An 8906-nucleotide genomic window follows, 5' to 3' on the forward strand; every position below is an offset into this window, starting at 1 on the left:
GTCCTGGTCTTCTCCCTGTCAGGAGCACTCTTTGCTCAGTGTCTTATCCTCCAGGGGTATCCCCAAGGATGATTTTTGCTCCCTGGTGCAGTTCAGGCAAGCAGCATTTCTGCCAGGCAGTGCTAGGCCCTGCCTCCTCCCCCACCAGCCCTCCATATTCTTTTGCCCACTCTAGGACCTCATTTTTCCCACACAGAGCCCAGCACCTCTCTGCCTCTGGCCACATGGACCCTGTGGATAGAAACCAATTTTCCAGTGACAACCGCTGCGGCAAGACCTCCACCAGATTACAGGGTTTGGGTTTGAGTTGGGGAAACTCAGAGGTTTTTAAACACACCATAATTCACTCTCTGGGAGCTGGAGCAAGAGGAGGAGAAAACAGCAAATCTGCATCAGTTCCTGGTTATGCAACCCTGATCAGTGCTGAAAGGACGAGGAGTGGTGCAGCAGCAGCCGTGGCACAGGATGCCAAAGCCACCAAGGCAGCACGTTATGGAGCAGAGGGGAGAGGATCAGCTGTCCCTCTGACAGGGGCTCTGGATTTTTTTCTTGAAGCCAAATGGTCTTTTTTTTCCATTCCCTGCCTGTATTTCACACCATTTGAGCAGTTGAAAATAATCATCACCGTCAAAATGCACTTGGAAGCCATAGCAGAGTATTAGTCTTTTCTAATGTAAACCATAGCCTCTAACAACACGTGCTGGGCTTGGCCAGGGTTTGTTCCCCATCAAAACACTGCTGCTCCCCTTCCTCCTCTCCAGGTCCTGCAGTACCAGCAAAATAGGAAACAAAAGCCCTGAATAAGAAAAGTTCCTCTTAGGGTAAGGAATTTTTCTTCTGTTTTTGGTCACTGTGATGATGAATCTAAATGATTCTGCAAATCCTCCTGTGAAATTACTTCTACGCCTTCCTGCTCATGTTTGTTTTCTTCCTTCTCTCTCATTCAGGAGACTTCAGTCCATCAGCTTCCCTTCCTTCACATAATATTCCTTCCCTTGCCTTTTCTCCACCCTCTGGGAAAACTGCAGCTCGCCGCCTTCTCCTCTCCTCTCTCTAACGACTTGCTTTGAAGAGCTGGAGAGGAGCCCATGGGTTTGGCACCGCTCCCTCCTTCCCATGCCTTATGGCAAGCTTTCCACGTCGCCTGGGTGCTCTCCCTGCTCGTCCTGCTCCCTCTTCTGCAGCCCAAAACCCAGCACTCCCTGAAGCGAGGTGCTCCCCGCTGGAGCTGTGCAGCTGAGCCCCGGGGCTCACGTCGTGGCTTGGCAGTCTGGATGGAGAATTCCCTTTGCTGTGAACCAGGGGTGAGTGGAGATGTGGATCCCCACAGGTTTCGGAGAGGGTGATAGGAAGCAATTCAAGTCTGGCTTTGCAGGTAGCATAGGCTGGAGATAGGGAGCCTGCCCAGGTGTGGAAGTGTTTGATGGAAGATTGAGAGCACGTGGGCATTGCCTGGTCCCGTCAGGCTCTCATGGCTCAGGTTCCTGGTGTGGACTTCACTCCCAAGACACCTTCCAGAAGGACTGAGCCTTGCTAAAAAAATGTATAAAAAAAGAGTCAGCAGTTCCCTGGCCTCCGAGGGCTCTCTTTGAAGCAGAGAAGGTCCCAAGGCAGCGGAAGGAAGGATTTAAGCATTTAGCATAGCTGGTTTCTGGCAGCACTGCCATGTGACCCTGACACTGGCTTCCCCAGCTTATTGATTTTGGACTCCCCCACCTTCATTCCTGACACGATTTATCATGGGAGACACAGAAACTCCTCAATCCTCAAAGTATGCAAGATGCTGGCATCACTTTCAGCCTCACCCAGGCTGGGAAAGAAAGAGCAATTCTTCCCAGCACCTGCCTGGCAAATGTCTCCCTATCCCAAAGCCATTCCAGGCTGCAACCCAGCACCTTTGGTGGATTCCCTGAACAGGCTTCCCTCCTGGATCAGCCATGGCCTTCAGGTATGAGGGACTCTGCAAACTCCTGGGTCCACGGGAGCAGCCCCAGCCCCTCCTCGTCCTCCTGATACCCCACCAGGCTCCTGGCTCTCCTCCCAAGCCACAGCAGAGCAAGGGACCAGCCATCCTCTCCCCAGGGCTGGGCAGCCTCCTGGCTCCTGCCTGCCCTCAAATTCCATCTCCCCTTTCAGGTGCAGCCTCTTCAAAGGCAGGCAGTGGGTTTGGGCTGGCAGAAGATGCGAAGGGCGGTGGGCAGGGTGCCCACCCAGAGCTCTGCCTGCCGCCCAGCCAAGGCATGGAGCACGAGCAGGGTGAAGCCCAGCTTGGCTCAGGTGCCTGCCCCAGACAAGGAGCCCTTTCTCACTGCTGAGCTCGCAGCAGGGCAGGGCAGCATGGCCTCAGCACCCTGCTTGTTTATAACCCCACTTCAGCACAAGGAAAACACACCTGCCCGTGCCAGCAGGGCTCACACCTGTACCCCCTTCAGGCAAACAGCCCCCTGTTTATCCAGGACATGTTTCCTCAGCACCTGGGGGCCATGGCAGAGATGCTGCTGCTCGCCAGCACCAGGGGTTGTTTTCCATCCTGGCAGGAGACAGAGTCAGAAAGCTCAGGAGTGGCATTTCAAAGAGTTTGACATCAAGGCTGTCCACAACCACACTGCTGGAGCTGGAGAAGGGCAGGGAGCACGTCCAGCCAGACCCCACAGCTGCTCCCCCATCCCTGCAGGCAGCAGCCAGCCCTGGAAGGCTGGAAGCTCCTGCCCCCACCCTTTCCAAAGGTCTCTGTGCTGTTGAGCAGTGTCTGGGGAGTGGTTCAGAACAGGCAAAGAGCCCAATTAGACGCTGCATTGCTTAATACAAAAGGTATCAATAATCCAGCAGGAGATGAGAGCTCTTTCTCGCCCAGGATGCCAAGAGCACAAATTGCCTTCTTGTAAAAGAAAGGCTTAATTTCCATAGAACATGACAGATTAAAGTACAAGTGGGTGGGTCCACTCTATTATTCATCAGTCTTCAGTGCTAACAGAAGAGGGTGTGCTGCCTCCTTTGAAGTTTCTTCGAAGGCCCAGGGTGCCCACAGATATTTTACCAGGGTGGGAAGCAAAATATGAGGGAATGGAGCTTTGAACACTGAGCACCCTGGGTTTCCCTTCGCCCTGGGTTTGTAACACAGCAGCCTTGCTGTTGCTATTTCTTCCCAAGAGGAGTCAAACCAGAAGGTTTGATTTAAACCCAGACACCCTATAGACCTTAAACCAGCAGAGAAGAGGTGCAGGACAACCATGGTGCTGTATCAGCTGTGCCCAAAGCCCAGCAGAGCTTCCTTTCCTGGCTGTGCAGTGATCTCTGTCAGCAGAGAAATTAAACTTTGAAGCTTGTATTCCTCCCTCCTGAATGGGAAACAGAGCAGAATAATGAGAATAAAACCCAGTTTCTCTCGGCTGAATTTACTGAGGAGAACACTGGAGTATTTCACTCAAACAGAAAGCTCCAGGAGTGATTCCTCAGAGGCAGCACATGGCATTTGCAGACAAACTCTGCAGGGTGAGATTTTGCCAGGGGAGGTTTAGATTGGATGTTGAGAAAAATTTCTTCACTGAAAGGGTGGTGAAGCATTGTAACAGGCTGCCCAGGGAGTGGTGGAATCAGCATCCCTGGAAGTGTTGAAACAACATATAGATTTGGTGCTAAGGGACATGGCTTAGGAGTGAAACTGCCAGTTCTGGGTTAATGGCTGGATGTGATGATCTTAGAGGGCTTTTCCAAACTTAATGATTCTAAGATTTTGTGAAGGGTGCAAATAACTTCATTCCAAAGCAGAGGGGCCTGGAGCAGCCTCCTCCTGGAGCCAGGGGTGAGGGTGAGCTGTGCTCACTCCAGTGCAGGCGGCTGCCCACCAGGCACCAGTCAAAACACCAGATCAAGCAAAGAGATGCAGTTTCCTAAACAGAAAACACCAAACCCAGCACTGGGAAATCATGTAAGGCAACATGGGCACCCAGCAGGACAAATGTTGAGAAGGGGCTGGAGGCAAAGTCCCAGGCTGGAACTGGGAGCTGGAGCTGAATTACAGCATGTGTACCAGGACTCCCGCCACACACAGGAGGAGAAATGTGCTCTGTTGGAGAAATGTGCTCTGCAGACAATGGATGTGGAGCATCATCCCCATATTCCAATCCCACCTGTTACCATTCAGGGTTTTTTGCTTGTAATCACTGGCATAACTTACAGGGTGGTTGTGGGGAGGCTTTGAGTACCTATATCAATACTGCAGAGGGTGATTCATGATTATCTGCAGTAATCCAGAAGCTATACAAAAAATTGCTAATAATAGGTCTTCAAAACCGACATTTTAGTCAAGATAAAAAATGACTGGAAAAAAATCCAATCATGCTTTGCTAAAACTATAAATGGAAAGGTATAACCCATATTCAGCTCCCCTAAACACCAAGCTAAATGCAAACAGGGGATGCAGCTCCAAGTCAAGGCAGGGTTGGGATCCCTCCCTGAGAGAAGTTGATTCTCAAATATGCTGAAAGCAGCTCCCAGTGTACCAGGTGCCACAGGGCTGGCTTAAATCCGGGATGATGGAGGGGATTCAGGAAGGGGAAAGCATGAGCATGGATTATGTAGCTGCCCTGGCAGCACATGACAGACTGTGTGCTGGCAGCTGCAGAGCTGCCAGAGCCGAGGCTGCAGCAGTGGGGATGCGGATGTGGGGCCCGGCAGGGTTCACAGTCCTGCTGAACACCATTTATTTCAGGCTGCTGTGCGATCTGATGCACAGTTGCTAGGTGACCAGAGCCCAGGGATGGAGGATAACGTGGGAACGGCTGCGCAGGTCAGCCCTGGTCCAGCTCCTCAGCACCACATCCCCAGGATGGTCTCTGGGATGCATCAGGATGTGCTTCCAGCACAAGGAGGGGGATAAATACAGAGCTTGTGCAAGGAGATGCCACGCACATGGTCCTGCCCCTCAGCCTGAGCTCCCAGCCAGGAGAAGGGAACAGAGCTTTCCCCAGCCCAGGTCCCAAACCTTCCTCTCCCTTGCAGTTCCCACACTCCTCCTGCCTCCAAATGCCTGCTTACCCTATTGGGAAATCTCTTCTCACCCCGCCTGACTCGCAGTGTTTCATCTGCCCACGGATGGAGAAGCTGATAAGATGTGCTGAAGGCACCGAGCTCCCTCCATCCGCTCCCTCCATCCGCCAAACCCGCGGCCAAGCCCCGAAAATCTCCCCTGCCATTAACACTGAAACAGAGCACAGCGTCTGCAGGGCCAAAGTAAACACCAAATCTGCAGGGATTTTTGTGGTATTGAGGACAACTTAACGACTGGAGCCTGAGGCAGATTTATTGTCACAATTTTCACTGAGGTCGGTAAAAGCCAGCGTGTTACAAGCCAGTCGTTAACATTGGCTTTGGGCTTTCACAGTTCTGCCTTGGGGAGGGGTAGAAAATGTTCCTGTGTGTTGCTGTGGGACTGAAGGTAAGCGTGGGATCAGCTGTTTCTCTCTGAAAAACCCTGGCCCCGTTAGTTTTGGCACAACCAGCCACTCTTCCACCTTCCCCACCCTTCTCAAGGGAGAAAATGTTTTCTCTCACCTCCTTCTTGGGGGGCTTCACAGTCCCAGATGGGTGAGGAAAGGTGGGCTTTAACCCCATGGCAGCTCCTGGGAGCCTAAAAGAGGAGTCTTTCTTACTTTTTTCCCTACCATCAGGCGTTTCATGCCAACCACTTAAATGAAACCAGACTCCTTAGTCCAAGCAATTACTCATAAGCAGCTTCTAATTACTTCTAGTATTTAAAGAGAACAGAGAAGAATCTCCTTGGAGTGTAAACTCAGTGAAGAAGTTGCAGCTGCAAGGAAAAGCCTGTGTTACCCAGGCTCACACCCTCCCTCCTTCACATCACCCCATGTCCCTGCCACACATGCACCTCCCAAAGCACTTAGGGGCAATCACCCCTTTGTCCCCTTTTTACCAATAACATCACAAACAGCTAGAAGCGAGGAGATTTGCAAATATACATCCCAATATACCATATCCATAATATACATCCCAATATACCATATCTATACATGCACTCCTGCAACAGCATGAGGGGTAAAAGGAACCCATACTCTGTGGGAAAATGTTGCCCAGCTCTCCAGCCAGGAAGGGCCAGCCCTCAGCAGCCAGATAAGATCAGAGGCTGGCAGAGCCACCCTGGTGTCTGCTGCACTGTGGGCTCTCCCATCCCAGCCCAGATGAAGCTGCAAGGGAGCTGGGGCTGGCACTCCAGGCTGGAGATGCCTCGAGCCCACACCCGCTGCCCCAGCCTCTTGGGACACAGGGAGGGTGAGACTGGGGCTTGGAAACCTCCCAGAGCACTGCAATCTCCTGTCTTGGACAGTGCCTTCTGGACACAGAATTGCAAAGATCATCCTGCAGGAAGTTCCCCAGTCTGACCACACCACACCATGGGCGATGCTGCTGTCTCAGAGGGAGGGAGAAGAGGCAGAAGGGGCCACTGGTTCTTCCCAGGGAGAGTCACAAGGGTTGGGATCTGCAACAGAGTCCCCACAGGGCCAGCAGACCCCCAGCAGTACATGGCCAGGGACAGAAGGCCTATAAGGTGTGACATGTCCAGGGTGACCACACGCTGGCACCTTGGGGACATCCCAAGCAGAAAGAAGAACAGGAGCATCTTCCCTTTTCAGAATCACTTCAGGTGGCACAGATGCTCCTGGAGCATCCTGTCCAGTGGCACCAAGCTGCCTCCATCCCATCCTTGTCTGAGTTCAGGCAGCTCCTCCACCAATCCATGTCCCTGAGCCCCCAGCACGTTTAGGAGCACTGGAAGGTGCAGGTTTGGCTGGTCATGAGTTCTCCATGAGCACAAAAACCAGCCATGGAGCAGCTCTCTGCTTTTCCAAAATTACTGTAAAACATGGGTTTCACATTAGACCACCAAGGGGGAACAAGGGCAAGGCTTCTCTCTTTGTCTGCTACAGCAATTTTGGGGAGTTCCCCCCCTGCTTTTGGCAACAAAAATGGTTTGCTGATGCCAGAACCGATGCTAACTAAAGCTAGGTGGAATAAAAAGTCCCCAGCTCCTAAGTACCAGCATTCCATTTCCAGCCAGCACGCCCTTCCATCCAGGACTTCATCGAGGACTTTCCAAGAGTGTCTGGTTGCCCTCCAAAAGAGATCACTGTCCTCTGCCAGCCCGGGACACCTTTGGGTTTGTCCTGGGCCACCACAGCACAGGATGGCACTTTGTCACCCTCTGGTGGCTCACAAGGGCTGGCAGGCTGGCTGTGGCTTTGAGGGGGCCATGTCCAGGACCCCTGCTCCAGGGAAGGCAGGGGAGTGCATTCAGCATCCTCCTCATTGCAGCATCCCTGCTTTGGCTTTTGCTGCCAGGGATTAGGGAGGCTCTGCACCCCTGCAGGATGGGCTCTCCCGGCTCTCCTGCCCATGAGTCAGGAGTCTCCAAGGCAATCTCAAGTTCAAGGAGGAGCTTCCCTCGACAAAGACATCCCTGCTCACCCCACACTCAGCAAGCCATGGAAAGTGCCTGCAAGTCACTCGGGTTGGGTTGCTTTAAGGCACTCCCTCCTCCCCGGTTTAGGTGGCTGAAAATCTCCTACCCAATTCCCAACCCACCCAAATCTCAGCTAGGAAATTAAGCTGCATCAGCCTCTGAGACACAGAGAGATTCATTCAGCTTTATCTGAAAGCCATTTCAAGTATGTCCAGATTCCTAATGAAACTTGGATAAAGCTCCAGAGATTAATAACAGTGCAGGGCTTTTTCAGATAATGGTTTTCTTCTGTTCCCAAGAGAAACATATATAGATGTGCTTTGGTGGAATCTCTGCATACATTTTTTGGCAGAAAAGCCAAAATAAATCCTTGTACTGCAACAACCCTCGAGCAAGATAAGGCAAAAATCTGTTTGCAATTCCTGCATATTGTTGTCATACACAGATAAACATGGCATCTCTGGCCATGCTGCCCCCTCAGCAAGGCAGGGAGAACAGGCACTAATGTTGCTACAGAGGTTCATCTTGGCTGTACCCATCAGTGCAGGTGCAAATCTTGTCCCCACACATGTTAATTCTTCACAAGCACACATGTACATGTTGCTCCTGCCTTAAACTTGAGTTTTTCTGGTACATCCAAGTTACATTAATGTAGAGAACCTGTTTTGAGCCAGTGTGGGGTTGTGTCCCACTTGAGCAGAAGCAAAGTTCCTCATAGTTCACCTGGGAAGCCCAGGAGCAGAGAGGTTTGGGTCCCAGGAGCACAAGCTTTCCATCCTGCCCACCTTCCTGTGTGGCAGAGGGCAGGCAGAGAGCAGAGCCTGTGCTGGGTCACCCACCCCTCTGTGGCTCCTCTGCTGGGCAGGGGCAGAGGGTTTGGGCTGCAGCCAGTCAGGCTGGCTCAGCACCCACACTTTTAGAGGATGAGGATGCTGCGAGCAGGACCATTGCCCTGCCCACCCCAAGCATCAGGAAGGGCTGGCAGCACTGTGACACGAGGCAAGGTTCATGCTGGATGTGCTCACACAAGTCTCCCCTGCCTTCAGATGAGCCCTGCCAGAGCAGGCTAGACCCTTACAGGGTGTCATGACCCTTGTGGAGTCCCCCCTCAACCCAGAGCTTGGTCACTGAGTGCAGGTCCTGGGGGAGCCGTGTTCTTCTCAACTCTCCTCCTCTTCCTGAGGCAAAACTCATAAGGAAGGAGGCCTCCATGGCTGCCCAGAGCACTAAAGCTTCTGGCATCTGTCCACTCCACTCCTTTAACCACTGTGGCTTTTTCCATCTTCATAAGCAGGGAAAGCAATCAGCGTAATGAACGTCTCTGAGGCTCTCACCAGGGCTCTCAGGATGTGCTAAACGAAATAAACACACATCAAGAGCCCATTAATGGGGCTCTCTCGTGCCCAGCAGCCACATTCAGGCACAAGGG

Source organism: Melospiza melodia, chromosome 14 (assembly GCF_035770615.1).
Source record: "Melospiza melodia melodia isolate bMelMel2 chromosome 14, bMelMel2.pri, whole genome shotgun sequence".
In the NCBI taxonomy this organism is placed as follows: domain Eukaryota; kingdom Metazoa; phylum Chordata; class Aves; order Passeriformes; family Passerellidae; genus Melospiza; species Melospiza melodia.